The sequence below is a fragment of the Mytilus galloprovincialis genome, chromosome 6 (assembly GCF_965363235.1).
Source record: "Mytilus galloprovincialis chromosome 6, xbMytGall1.hap1.1, whole genome shotgun sequence".
NCBI classification, from domain to species: Eukaryota; Metazoa; Mollusca; class Bivalvia; order Mytilida; family Mytilidae; genus Mytilus; species Mytilus galloprovincialis.
In genome coordinates this window covers 71,152,673-71,168,996 of record NC_134843.1, presented here as the reverse complement: position 1 = coordinate 71,168,996, position 16,324 = coordinate 71,152,673, and positions in this window count along the sequence as shown.

Here is a 16,324-nt window from a genome sequence, read left to right as displayed (position 1 = left end):
AGCTGTCCAGTAGGAATTTGTTTAGTAAAGTAATTCTGATATTGTCATCTTAAATGAATATAGTTATCTTTCTTTGCACTGATGATTTGTCTTTATATTGCATGGTCTATATATATTATATACATTACTTCACTATATCAGAATCCATTGATCCTGAAGTGTTTATTTTAATTTACGATCAAACCGACCTACTGGTTACCTGCGTACTAATTGGCATATCTGTGTGTGTGCGCGTCGTTTAATGTGTCATTGACGATATATGTTATATATAATCATGATAATTATGTTACCCATTTTTATTTAACCAATATTTGCCACCAAAAGAGATTAAGAATAAGGTAGTGTTATTCTTAGATTTATTTCAAACCAGCATTCTTTTCTGTCAACCATTACTTAAGAGCAAATGTTGACAGCATCGTGTATGTACCCTAATGAAGTTTACTTAGTATCAGTAAAAAAGGAATAATCTCAAAAGACATAAAAGGGTAAGCAGAGCATGCTCCACATGTGCTGACCGTCATGTTGCCCATGAAGTATGAATCCCTGTGTTAAGGCTAATTCTGTAGAAAGTAAAATAACAAAGATTCGAACTCCCAGAAAAATTCAAAACGGTTTTGTTTGTTATTTTTTGTTCAGTTGTTCATTTGAACATTTGATAAAAAGTCACCTTGTGTAGTGTTTTTAATATACTTGAAAGGTTGAATCGGTTGAAAACAAAATTGTACGAGAAGAGAGATTATTTTATCCTCCCAATTGTGAAATTTCAATTTCTATGTAGCAATATTCCAGCAGCGTCTCCATACGGAGTATATATCTCCTAATTGATGAGATATTCCCGGGTTTGTATTTCCTATCATGATTTAATTGATAGAGGGTTGCTGTTCACAAGGAAGCTTTTTAACCTAGAGTTCTAAATGGTAAAGTTAAAATTGTCCCTTCGTTAATTTTACGGACGCCATAACGAGTTAAATGAGCGTTATGGAAAAACCGCTTCACAGATGATATCGGATTTGTTCTTATGTCGTAACTACAATCCCGTTCCTGTTTTACGAATGTGACCTACTGAAGAAGATGTTTTACTGGTTTGTAACAACATGAGAAACACATGTGGTCCAGGATCAGGTTACCCTTCCGGAGCACATGAGAACAGCCCATGATTTTGGTGGGTTCGTGATGATTAGTCTAAAGTGTTCAATGTTGTATCTGATGTACTATTGTTTGTCTGTTTATCCTTTTCGTTTTATCCATGGCGTTGTCAGTTTTTTTCAATCCTCGAGTTTGAATGTCCCTCTGGTACAATGCATCTTTCATCCCTCCTTTAAAGAAGAAACACGTGTGAATATGTTATATTTGAGTTACCGCATTTGAAGAATTATATACATAACTACATATAACTGATTTTCTCAAAATGTGGAACCACACGTTTGTAAACATACTGATAGCTTAAGTAATCCTATAATAATCTGTTGAGTGAATTGTCCTCGCATAGATATACAATCTTATAAAATTATCCTTACTGTGGCAATGAGTGGTGTGTCAAAGAGACACCGAAGAGCAACATATATGCCACCAATGGGTTTTTACCGCATATGTATTGCATGAGGATACACCAAAATTAAATTATAGTAGCCATTGATAGGTGCCTGTTATAATGATTTTAAAGGTAACACTACCCTAGTGAAACTTCCCCTTTTGTCTTTAGATCTGGTGTAGTGGTTAGCACTTCAGTCTTTACATGCAAGGCGTATGGTTGTTGAAAGTTGTAAAGATGGTTGTTATTTCGTTGCTCGATAATTTGCTTAAAAATCAAAACTGATTGTACTGACCATTTCAAGGGGAGAAACTTCCATGATATTGCTTGGTTAACATATTACCCGATGTATATTGATATATATGTTCCAGACCATATGAGTACTATTTTTTTCTGTCTATGGAGAAATAAAATAAATTTAAAGTGTGCACCACATTTTCTATGTTATTTCGAATAGACAGAAAATTCCATTTTAAAGCGGAGTAAAGCATGAAAAAATGTTGATGACGTCAGGTCACATGATAAAAGTATGTCTTTGAGCTGATAAACATAATAACTTCAACCAATCAGATGAAGCGTTACATCCAAAATTGTATTATAAATTATTATTATTACAATAAGATGGATAAAACGAACAGTTTAAAAATTGAAATTATGTATTTTTTTAATTGTATATCTGAGTCCTATTTTGGTACTCTTGCCCAAGGTGACACTTTATACCACAAGAAATGTAATACTTTTTTACATTTACATGTTTGCTGTTCATGCATGTTCCTTTGCATTTGCATTTTTTTGTAAAGTTGCTAGATATTCTAAAACAATTGTCCTTCCACATTATCTTTACTTCCGATATCGTCAATTTCAGTGAGTATAATTGTCATAATTCAATTAATGTATTACTGATCGACATGCTAAATACCAGAGATTAACAGAGATAATTAGCGTGATTTTTTTAAAATATATAGTTAAAACATAAAGTTTTCATTTCAATTACAATTGAACTTTTTTATATTAATTTGAGAGATAAGTTATGTTGATCTGTTATATGCATTTGTATCTAGTAAACTTGACCAACTTATTAATATTAGTCAGACCGTACGCGTACGGTCCAAATACTCATACGGTCTGGAACATAATAATATACATATTATTTTTTTTAAATCATAATTATTGCGTCACTGTTCACAATTTAAAAGTTTTGTTATGTATATATCTATCCTCGAAATCTACTTATTCTAATACTTGTATGAGAATAAATCAATAATTCAAAATTGAATTAACGTAATAACCTATATCCGCCTTCTTTGTATTATATTCAATACATTTGTCCTTATGTTCGATGTATAACTTATTTAAAGTACTCATTCAATAATTTTAAAAATAATTTTGGATTTCAATGTGCTAAAGTTATACACATTGCCCGTAAGTAAAAATACTTTTAAAAATTCCTGTCCATTACGAGAAACGGAAATTTTTAAACGGTATTTTCCAAAATTTTGGATATTTGGAAGTCACCTAAATTATAAATATTCCTTTGGGACTTTTGTGACTGTAAAACATACAAGAATGCAAATCGAGGTCAATGTAATGAGGTATTTAAATTAAAGAACTACATTGAAACACTCTTGTCGTAATTCTATATAAGAAATGCCTGCATTTGTGTATATTCAGTCTAACATTTATAAAAGGAAAAATGCGACAAATTGCTTTATTTCTTAATTTAATACTATTTTTATACTTTTGAAATGCCTTTTATTCCCCTAAGGGTTTCCATTAGTTGATACATAATCAGGATCAACATTTGCCAAATAGTATTTAACTGTGGACATGTGCGTAACTTTATGTTCTTTCATCTGGCATACGTTCACATACTGGTAAATACATTGTAGTTTTCAACGGTCATTTTGATCTTGACATTGCCTAAAGAGTCTGAATAATAAATAAGTTTGTCTTGTTTAGTCTTTCACTCAATATTCAGATACATCTGCTTCAGTAAGCTCAGTACTGTTTAGACAAATCGCTTGCAGTCGATTCAGTACTGTTTATTTACTTTTTCAAACACTTCAGTATGGTTTCATTATGTACCGGTAAATAATAACTACTGAACAGTCAGTCTGAACACGTTCTAAACATATCTTAAGTGACTATAATCGAATTGTCTTACCAGGAGTAAGATGTTCGCAATTAATTAGTCTGGAAATTGTCCAAATGACCAAACAAAACCTGGAGAAACACAACAAACACTCGTCAAAGGGATTAATTAGTGGATTCAAGTTATACGAATTGTCTAAGGCCAAGATTAAAGGCTATATATTCCCAATTCGTTACTCATTTCACTCATTTTCATTAGAGTTTCATTAGAAATTTGTACATATTCGACAACCAGACAACTTCATCATATGTAATGCTACATCGACTTTTACATTTAAATGATTCCAAACTTTAGCAAATTAATCAAAGACAAATCTCGTGTGAGATAATTTCGTCTCTTTATATTGTTAAATAATCTAAGATTTGTCACTTTTTTTATAGGTTAATGGTAAAAGATAGATTACTTGAGAGACTAAAGATCCATTCTAGAGAATTGGTTTTCAGGGGAAATCGCTGAATGATTGTTACAATTGTTGGAAAAAGCAAAAAAAAAACTTTCGAACTCAAAGCAAAAATAAACAGATTTGATAGCTAAAAATGTCAAATTGAAGTGATGTAAAAATTCGTTTACGTTTTACCAAACTTTATTAAAATCAAATATATATAAGATGTAAAATGGATATCATAAACATAGCAAATGATATATAGATTGATGGAAAAAACAAATGTGAAAGAAAATCAATCAAATGAATATAAAAGCAATACACAATATTATATTGTTAAATCAATAACACTTACATTTTAAAATTAATTAAGTTTGACTAAAATCACATAATGTGGTAAAGTAGTAATAAATGTCTTGTGACAAAAACAGGGTTTTTATATATTTGTATCTTACATTTGGATAGCATACCTATTTATTTTATTTTCTATGATTTCTTAAGAAAAACTTTTCTGTCTTGCGTCAATAAGTGTTATATCTTAATAGTTCAAATTATAATACAATCCATCTTTCTTCCATTGGAATTTCCGTTTGTCAAGCTACCTGTCTGCACTGATAATTCTTGTTGCATCATGTAAGTGAAGCTTAGAGAAGGTTTTTTTAATTAAACAAAACATATGATATTCTTAGCAAAGCTTGTTTTGTCCTCCTTATAAATTATTAACTTGAAACAATTTCAATTAAACTTATGCATTTGTTTTGTTACACAATCGACTTTAACATGCGTTATTGATAGAATTTCATTTTAAGCTGACCATGCGATTACAGATGCAGACTTCGGTAACCTTCGAAAGATCATATAAGTATAAATGTTTGAAATGCATCAGGGTCATTGTAATTTAATTCAAACATTGAACTAGACAATAAAGAAATCAATTACCTAGTTTTGGACACTAATCTATTTCAGCTAAAAACGAATGGGTTACTGTTTTACAAATTATTATGCTATACAAAAACATGTTATTCTTTTACAAAACTGGAAAAGAGCTTTCTTGAAAGCGAGAGGTATAAAAAGCAACATTATTGCTATTTTACGAAATTCTGAGCGGAGAAGAGTGATATGAGAACTTATCGCTAGAAACTAAGGAAGCACGTGACATTGACAACGTCGTAAATAGTAAAATCGCGATAAACAGATTATCATCGGTCATCTCACGCATAGCTTTTCTTTCTTTCGCCGTACCGGCTCAAGCCAGAAAATCAATCCCGTTGAGATGATCAACCATTATCTATAATTATCTGTATCCCGAAATTGAAAACATAGTAAAGCCTTTCAAAATAAGGTTAATTTTTATGAAAAAAGAACAAGGTAATATAATCTGGCAACTTAAATTAAGAAAGGTCCCATGTGATTGTATTATTGTGTCATAAACATGTCGAAATATGACAAAGTGGCCTGTTTTACTTTTTTTGTAGACAAATTGGAAATGAACGAAGGTTTATCCTTAAAAACACGCTTATTGGCATCTATGTCAAATGAATAGTTTAGCGAAATATATTTTTATCGTGGCTTATATACAACGGTATTTTTTGTGAGTTCAATATAAAGAAAACACTACTAAATAAAATACTTAATATATAACTGTTAACTTGAATTGTTCGATTTTCATATTTAACGTTCCACAATGTGTCACATGTGGTTAAAAGGACACACAGTATGGTTCATTAAAGTCCAAACTCTTTTGTGAAGACCATTACAAGGCATACAGATGTGAAGTTTACAAGTTATACAGTAGGCAATCGCTTGGTCGTGGTTGATACACAATTCACAATGACGAACGGCTTCCTCTTCGGCCTTTGTAGGTAAATTCTGCCTAGCTTCCTTTGTTGTGGTTTTTACAATAAGTGAATGGGACACCGTATCTGAAATGAATAAATTAAGTATAGCTTTTGAACAACCTTTGATATTCGATTCATTAAAACTTATACTTGTTTCAAGTCAGTTTACATATGAATCAAAAGGAATAATACTTTTCATATGACGGTTGCACTTGTGGAGCACAATCTGTTTAACCTTCCGGAACACCTGAGATCATATTTTTCGTTGGGTTTGTGTAGCTCAGTTTTTAGTATTTTTTTTTGTGTACTGTTTGGTTTTTTTTTTGGTCTTTTTTCGTTGTTTGCCATGGCAGGGTCATTGAATAAACTGAATGTCAACAGATTTTACCACGGGTAAGACTTGTATGCTTAATGTTTAACCACGAGCAATAACGAACGGGTAAATTATCTGCATGAAGGGAAAACCCGTAGCAAAATCAGTATAAATGCAAGTTCGCATGAATTTCTACTATTCAGATTGCACAACTACGGCAATTGTTTTGGATCGAAGCACTCAAGGTGAAGGCTAATTTTACCGTTTCTGTATATAAACAGACTGATAAATTGAAGTAAAAAACGAAACTATTGACATGCTTTAACTTTTTACAATAATATATTTGGCCCAAGACCACAATTAATGACCCCGCTTTTCGTTGTCTACGAATATAGTTCCTTATTATCATAGGAAATCAGGGGATTCATTTCTCAGTTTTTATAGGATGGAATTGAAGAATTTTAAGATGCATAATTTTAACTATTCAGTAGTGGGAATGAGGTATTAGGCCAATTGCAAAAAAAGTAAAATTTATGGTTTTCAGAACATCTCTTGACTTGTTCATACCAGTATAAATGTGTTTTGGCTAATAATATTACCTGTACATAAGGTGTTTTCCTTAAATATGGAGATAATGTGAGACTTATACTGTACATTACACATACTAAACATTTTGCAAATTCGCAGTGTAATTTAATGGGGAAAACGTGATAAAGAAATGATAGAGAAATTAATTGTGGTATGTTGCCATTTAGATATGTTTGAATGAATTTAAATGATAATTTTAGTCATATATTATAAATTTCTTTTAGTAAAATTTATGATCGTTTGTTTATGTTTCCTTGTTTTGATAACTTTCTGTTTTACAATCGTGTTCCTGTTATATGCTTCTATTCTTACGTCATCGTTTAAAACCGTCGGGTAACTCTTTCATAAAATGCATATGAAGGGGGAGTATCATCGGAACAACCCAAACAATACAGTCATATTTTACCATGGGTGTGTAGTCAAAGCGTTTAAAGAACGTCATATCATTTTTTTCAAATCATAAGTTTTAGAATCCCATTGGTATCTTTCGCCTCTCTTATTCTGTGATATTACTTCGACAATAGGTGTTTAAGTCTAGGAAGAATTGAGCACTTCATTTACACTTGTTTCAAAATAATTTTAATGTTGCTAATTTAATTGAAGTTCATTATTTGTTGGCTTGAATGTAAGATTTATACAAAAAAAAATTAACCTGCGTAATTTGTTTTTAAATATTCATAAAAGCGAAAAATAAGAAAAGTATTTTACTATAATTGGTCCATTTCTTTCAATTCAATCAAAGTAGTGCAAAGTGTGACTATGTATTCACTATATCGTTTATTCATTCATAAAGAAAAAAATTCGACATTGTAAAGTGAAACTAGGGAATAGATATTGTTTTTGTTTAAATACTTATGTTTTATCACACAGAGACATTACAAAGTGGGGAATGTTACCAGTATAAATACACATGGATATCGACGAAATGGAGTTTAGAGGAAGACCCAACGGGAAGGCACGAGTAATACATATACATGTTTAAAAGATGCCACAAAACACTATGTTTTGAATTAAAGTGTAGTGCATATCAACTGTCTATTCTAGGATATGATTTTAAGACAAAACTTATTAGTACAAGTGGCACAATTTTATCCAAAAATAGAGTTCCTATTGGAAATTAAATAGTCAATTTTACAGAAGCGCAACATAATACAATCATTGATAAAACCAAAGTTATCAAAAGTGTACCCAAAGTCTTACGACAAGAGATATATACCCTATAAAAAAATGTTGAATTAAAAAGGATTTCTGCCACAAAATATATCCGGAAACAAGATACGTATTGTTTTCGTATCATTCGGGGTGTCAACTGTACTGGTACACGATCTGGATAATCCTATCCAGAGATATCGACCCAGTTTAGAGATAATATAAGTAGGAGCAATAGTACAGCACAATATGCACAAAAAAGGATTAGTTTCCATCTTAATAAAATGGTGACCTTCAAAGATAAATATATTATTCTTCACTTCATTAAAAAAAATTATGGTAGGGTAATTAGTTTTACAAAATAAGGTGCTTTAAAACTTTAAAATTCATTACAAGACTTATAAAGACTTAAACCAATGATTACAATAAACTAACCTTTGATAAGTTGCTCTTCACTAACTATTCTGTAAGTAAAAAAGAAATTGAACCAATTTCTGTTTATTTACAGAATTCATTAATAAACGAATAAAATGATAAAATTTTGTTAACCTGTGTGTAGAATTGTCCTTTTTTCTTACATCGCTATCATGGCATAAAACAATATCTTTCATACATTCTTATGTAAAAGCATATTTAAGTGGTATACTAAAATATATATTGCCATGAAATTTTTTGACTTATCGTAACATCCTTGGGTTGGACACATATTTTGATGAAATATTTTAGGTTTGTTGTTGTTCATACACATTTTCTTTGGAGGAATAATTTCTAGAAAATTTGGTAGTCTTACAAAAAGACGTTTTCTTCTGAAAAAAATATTATTATTTATACCTCATTGAAAGTACAGTCAAAATAAATGTTGCCAGTAAGGCAGTCGATTCGATTCCATGCAGTGATTCCATTGAGGTCTGGTAATTCAGTTCTGAAATAAGAAAGAAATGATGCAACATAAGCAGTTATGATAGAAATATTTCCTTGAACTTATTGATGATTCTAGTATGGATTATTTGCCCTTATTTAACTATGTTTTATTCATCTTATAAAGTCAAAAACCTTATATAAGAAATATTGTATATAGCACGTGAGTTCCGATACTTTTTATATTCTCCGTCCTAAAAATGCATGAAATGTTTCCAATTGAATGCTTCACAAGCAACAATCCATCTATTTATTTAATGATTATTATTTCAGTTTTTATTGACATATTAACTCACCCTGCTTTAGCATGATCATAATCATAATCATAAATTTCAATAAACATTAATATATTATAGCTATTCGTTAAAAGGAAGACAGAATCTAAACTACTTGTAATACAAGAAAATACAATTTGGTTAGAAAGTTCTATTTTATTAAAAGAAAAAGATGAGATATGATTGCTAATGATTCAACTCTCAACAACCGACAACATTAACATAACATTAACAATTATAGGTCAGCATATGGCCTTCAACAATGAGTAACACCATACTTAACAGTCAGCTATAAAAGACCCAGAAATGAAAAAAAACCAATTCAAACGAGAAAACTGACGGCTTGTTTTTTCCTGGAGCTCGGTATTTTGTTATTTACTTTTAATGTACAAAATAAGGAACAAGAAACAAATATAACATACAGTATCAAACGATAACCATTGAATTATGACAGCCACATACAGAATGTTGTGGGATTCAAATAGTTGGCATCAACCTTACTGATAAGTAAAAAAGGAATCGTTTAGGTATAGTGCAATCAACTGCATTTGATTTGTATCAGCCAGCTGGGTATATCAGTCACGTTAAGAAAAGATGTATTAAACCCTTACTGTGAACACGCAGGTTTAAAGTATATGACATGTTTTACTTATTTATCTCACTTTGTAGCAACACTCAAAATAGTTAATCCCTAAAACAAAACTTCAGGTTTATATCGTTGTAAAGGGTTGATGCGAATGTGATATTGAATTACAAATTATATTTCTGTTTGTGCTCATTATTCGGTTTGCTGTATCTTTGACACATTTACTATTTCCATTCTCAATTTTCATTCATTTTCTTTCATTATATTTTCCTCGTGTGTACAACTGCTTTCGGTCTCTGTTTGTCCCTTCTTTGATCTCTCTCTGCTGTATACAGCTGCGAGACAAGACGGATGATACTTCATCTCTTGTGCTATAACATTACCACAACTTAGTTTTGCCAACAGGTGTTTGTCCAGACGAACTGTTGCACAATCCACTAGTCGATGGTACAGTGTCATTGCTTTGCCTCTCTTTAGACAGATAAAAGCGACTCTTTGTCACAAATGAAACATTTATGAACATTTTCAACTGGATCTGGTTGTTGGTATTTAGAACTCCTAAAAATGTTAGGAAATCTACACTCACTCGAACTTCCAGATGACATTAGTGACATATGACGTTTATGGGCTCTCTCAAGTTTTGTATTGTTGAACTTATTTTGCACAAATTATGGTACTTGCCATTTCTCTTTTTCATTGTGCTTTCAATACCCTCTTCGAGGTTTAATCGCCAAATATCGAGAGGAATAGGGAGGGCACTTAATTCATAAAAAAGAGGGACATGTTTGCCCAACGTCGTATAACCTTCATCAGACGATTTCAGAAGATCTGTTGTGACATCCTGACACAGATACCATTTTGTCCAATCAGTTTCCCAACTATCTGCTGGCAAACAGATTAGCGAATTATTTTCACCATTCAGTCAAAAACTAAATAACCATTATATGAATAAACAAAAGCAATCAACAATACAAAAATAGAACACTAACGCAAATAGTATCTGAATAATAAATAATGCAACAGTAGTAATCCGCTGGTTACAAATTATCAGCGAGTGAAATGCACCAACTATAAGAAAAGTGCACGAAGTGTGTGTCTGTAACATTAATGGATCAACACAACAAAGAAACTCGAATAATTCTGCGCCCTCTAACGGCCTATAGCCTATCGAGCATAATGTAGCATTCGGAGATTAGTCGGAGATTGGCAAAATATGACAACTGGCATTATTCGGGTTATAAAACAGTCATATTCAGGATATTTATTAAATCGGAAGTGATATGTTATCTTCATTAACTCCATCTTGTATCATTTTCGTTACAATATAAGCAAAAGGGGTCATACATTTAATGTCTTTTCCCTGACAAGACGTCATTTTGAAAATCCAAGATGGCCGCCATGATCGGATGATTTTTTTCGTGGCTATCAACATTGGAATGAATTTTGTGGTGAGCTGCTCAACTAATAATTAATTATAGACATTGACATATCTTATTTGGTCATATTTTTGTAGGACAATCTGAATGACAGCGTCAAAATGTTAATTGACAAAAGGATGCTTTGATGAATACATTTTTTTTCAAATACCAAGTCACTTACTATCAAACCAGGTCTTTCTAGATACGTCTTCAAATCCGGACACTTTTCGTAAAGAGAGATACTCTTCTAGCAAATAAATGTCTCTCCAGTGAACGCTGTGGTTACAATCTTTAAAAAATTTAAAAAAAAAAAAACAGTAGAAATTATAAGGTAATAACTAGACAGTTACTTTGTCGTAGATTGTACCTTTGCTAAATGTTGGTGTTGATGCTATTCATCTTTTGCAAATGCTTACGATAAAATCTGTGCCTATATATGTGTAGTTGTATCTATGCCTTTTTTATTTCACAGATTGCAGGTAAAGCGTCTGGTGTAAGTAATCACGGTTACATTGTTGGTACCTATTTTTGTCTATTTTTCATATGCAGACAATAAATGTTTCTTAAGGGAAGCCAAAATACTTGAATTCCGAAATATGTTTAAACTGGTAAACGCAAAAACAGACAAAAACAAAACATTATCGTGTCAACGAATCAGAAGCTTGGTTGAGAAAAATAGTTTTTTTATCTTCAAAGATTTCCAAAATTACTGAGTAATTTCTTGCAATCATTTGAAAGATGTTGTTTTGGTAAATGTATTTTACCTTTAAAAAGTCAATCAAATAGCACAATTTTTGTTTATCCTACCTTATATATTGACGATTAAAATTGAATAAGATATTTATGTAGCAATGTCGTCTTACCAAAAAAATCTACATCAAGCATGGTTGTGCTGATATACATGAAACTCTAAATCCATAGTTAGAAATTTGATGCAATAATAAATTTCTTAACATTTATTGTGTCGTTTATTGTACTTTTCCTACATTTTGGACTTTCAAGTAATTCAACAGCGGCCGTTGTAACGATCTTCTCCAGGTGATACAAAGCTTTTGATGTATAGCTAATGTTTTGAAGCTTCCAATATTGCGCACTTGAGAATTTTGTGGGTGTATTTCCAGTTTTCTTTTTCTAATTTTGATTGCGTGCTCATAATCTATTTCCTTTGATACGGATTTTCAACGTAAAGGAAAATGTATCCTAACTCATAGTATAAAATAACTGTAAATTAGGTAAACAAACAGTTAAAGTGTTGTTATTGATACAGTGCATGTCTTGCTAGTCCCTCCGATACTTCCGATTCCACTAATATATGTGTAAACTTTAAATAACCCCACAATTTATTTCTCCTGCATGCTGATTTATTGAAGAAATAATTCGTAATTACAGAGTTGAAGTGTGTAGATTTACCAAAATTACATGCTATGTTAAATTCATGATGTAAAAAAAAGGAACAGGCAATAAAATCTTTTATATGAGGGATATATATTAAATAATTTAGAGCTCTCGGCTTGTTCCCGGTTAATACCATCTTCGCTAGCCTAGGCTAACGAGCCAATTCCCTCCTCTCCACCCTTGGCAGATTTAGCCAACATATATGAAAAGAATGTTGCGCAATCTATCGTTATTTTTAAGTAACGCCCAAACCGAATAAATTATTCTTGACCAATGGTAGTACTTGAACTCCTTAATTTGGAGGTAAAAACACGGTAGCGTCTAGATTCTAGACACTTGGTAAAGCAGGACACGAAATTATACGTTGACATTCATGCATTTGTGCAAGAAACACACAAAGGAACTTTTATTAGTCTATTATAAACATTCAAATTGTCGCTAAATATAGTCATATGTTTAGGGATTTAAAGACTTGTTGCGAAATAAGCACGTGGCAATTGTTTACATGTACATACACTTTCTACATTTACACGTCATCATGTTATAAGCGGTTTTTGATTGGATGCAGCGACTTTCGACTGCAACCAATGACAATCATTACCTTGTGTCACCGAAATTCTATCTCAATCCGCAAAGAGTGGAGAGGAGGGATGTAGATCGTAACTCTAACTAGAGAAGATGGTGTAATACGGTTTTCAACATAAAATGATCAAAATGTACAGGGTAATATGAGTTTTATTTAAAAAAAAACACAGCGGTAAAAACGTTGATGTATTGAATGTTTTGAAGGGTCCTCCGATTTTGGTGTTTCCACTGATATCTATTAAATCTCGTTATACAACCGATTTCTATCCTGCGTGCTGAATAATGCAGGAATATTTCGTAATTATAACAAAAGTACAGAGTTTCAGTATCTTAATGACTAAAACTACAGGCTTTGATAAATGCATTATCTTACATTAACAACTCACTTACTATTTAGTCTATACATGTACTTGGTTTTTTTTAAATAAAATGAAAGACAAATGAAAAAAATAAAACAGACAGTTACATAATTGGAAAGGGTCATTATGAAAGGTGCATATTGATCAAAGTAAACGATCATTAATTGGTCCAAATAGTTTCGCCTTAATCCTCATAATTTGTTTCGGTATCAAATTCATTTCTATACATGCTCAAGATCTGAAGAACCACTCCATTTAGATAAATAAGTGTCTGGAGCAACAAAGAAACGTTATTATATCTTATCACGCATAGTAACTTACAAATGAACCAATTGTATGGATCTTCAAACTCTTCATTGATAAGATGTCCCGCTTCAGATTCGTTAATAGCTACAAAATTCAAGAATTCAATCTTTGTATCTATAAAGTAGTAATATTGATACTCATTATAATTGTATTCGATTCGTTTTGTTGTATGAGTTAAATGCAAAACTGTGAATGCACAGTGATCAATTACGAGATTCAGAACAATTACTGTGTCGTAGTTTTTACTTTTGCTACATTTGGCGGACTTTTAAGTAATTAATCAAGCGTTGTACTGATCTTTGACAGGTAGTTTAACCCTCTGTTAACAGTTATTGCAAGTAGCATGTATTCTTTTGTTTTTACGGTAATAAATGCCATCTTTTTGTGGGTAACTTATTAATCACTAACTATTTCAAAATTAAGGTAGAGAAGTGTTAGATTCTTCTAAAATTTAACATTTATGTGTGTTAAAAAAAAAATTAAAATTAAAATGTCAAATACTAGTATTTTGTAAAAGAAAATTTTGATAACGCAATATTTGTATTTTTGTCTATTTTTCATATGCAGACAATAAATGTTTCTTAAGGGAGGCCAAAATACTTGAATTCCGAAATATGTTTAAACATAAAACTGGTAAACGCAAAAACAGACAAACAATAAAACATTATCTTGTCAACGAATCAGAAGCTTGGATGAGAAAAACAGTTTTTTTATCTTCAAAGATTTCCAAAATTACTGAGTAATTTCTTGGAATCATTTGAAAGATGTTGTATTGGTAAATGTATTTTACCTATTAAAAGTCAATCAAATAGCACAATTTTTGTTTATCCTACCTTATATATTGACGATTAAAATTGAATAAGATATTCATGTAGCAATGTCGTCTTACCAAAGAAATCTACATCAAGCATGGTTGTGCTGATATACATGAAACTCTAAATCCATAGTAAGAAATTTGATGCAATAATAAATTTCTTAACATTTATTGTGTCGTTTATTGTACTTTTGCTACATTTTGGACTTTCAAGTAATTCAACAGCGGCCGTTGTAACGATCTTCTCCAGGTGATACAAAGCTTTTGATGTATAGCTAATGTTTTGAAGCTTCCAATATTGCGCACTTGAGAATTTTGTGGGTGTATTTCCAGTTTTCTTTTTCTAATTTTGATTGCGTGCTCATAATCTATTTCCTTTGATACGGATTTTCAACGTAAAGGAAAATGTATCCTAACTCATAGTATAAAATAACTGTAAATTAGGTAAACAAACAGTTAAAGTGTTGTTATTGATACAGTGCATGTCTTGCTAGTCCCTCCGATACTTCCGATTCCACTAATATATGTGTAAACTTTAAATAACCCCACAATTTATTTCTCCTGCATGCTGATTTATTGAAGAAATAATTCGTAATTACAGAGTTGAAGTGTGTAGATTTACCAAAATTACATGCTATGTTAAATTCATGATTTAAAAAAAGGAACAGGCAATAAAATCTTTTATATGAGGGATATATATTAAATAATTTAGAGCTCTCGGCTTGTTCCCGGTTAATACCATCTTCGCTAGCCTACGCTAACGAGCCAATTCCCTCCTCTCCATCCTTGGCAGATTTAGCCAACATATATGAAAAGAATGTTGCGCAATCTATCGTTATTTTAAAGTAACGCCCAAACCGAATAAATTATTCTTGACCAATGGTAGTACTTGAACTCCCTAATTTGGATGTAAAAACACGGTAGCGTCTAGATTCTAGACACTTGGTAAAGCAGGACACGAAAATATACGTTGACATTCATGCATTTGTGCAAGAAACACACAAAAGAACTTTTATCAAACTATTATAAACATTCAAATTGTCGCTAAATATAGTCATATGTTTAGGGATTTAAAGACTTGTTGCGAAATAAGCACGTGGCAATTGTTTACATGTACATACACTTTCTACATTTACACGTCATCAAGTTATAAGCGTTTTTGATTGGATGTAGCGAGTTTCGACTGCAACCAATGACAATCATTACCTTGTGTCTCCGAAATTTTATCTCAATCCGCAAAGAGTGGAGAGGAGGGAAGTGGATCGTAACCCTAACTAGAGAAGATGGTGTAATACGGTTTTCAACATAAAATGATCAAAATGTACAGTGTAATATGAGGTTTATTTAAAAAAAAACACAGCAGTAAAAACGTTGATGTATTGAATGTTTTGAAGGGTCCTCCGATATTGCCGTTTCCACTGATATCTATTAAATCTCGTTATACAACCGATTTCTATCCTGCGTGCTGAATAATGCAGGAATATTTCGTAATTATAACAAAAGTACAGAGTTTCAGTATCTTAATGACTAAAACTACAGGCTTTGATAAATGCATTATCTTACATTAACAACTCACTTACTATTTAGTCTATACATGTACTTGGTTTTTTTTAAATAAAATGAAAGACAAATGAAAAAAATAAAACAGAAAGTTAAATAATTGGAAAGGGTCATTATGAAAGGTGCATATTGATCAAAGTAAACGATCATTAATT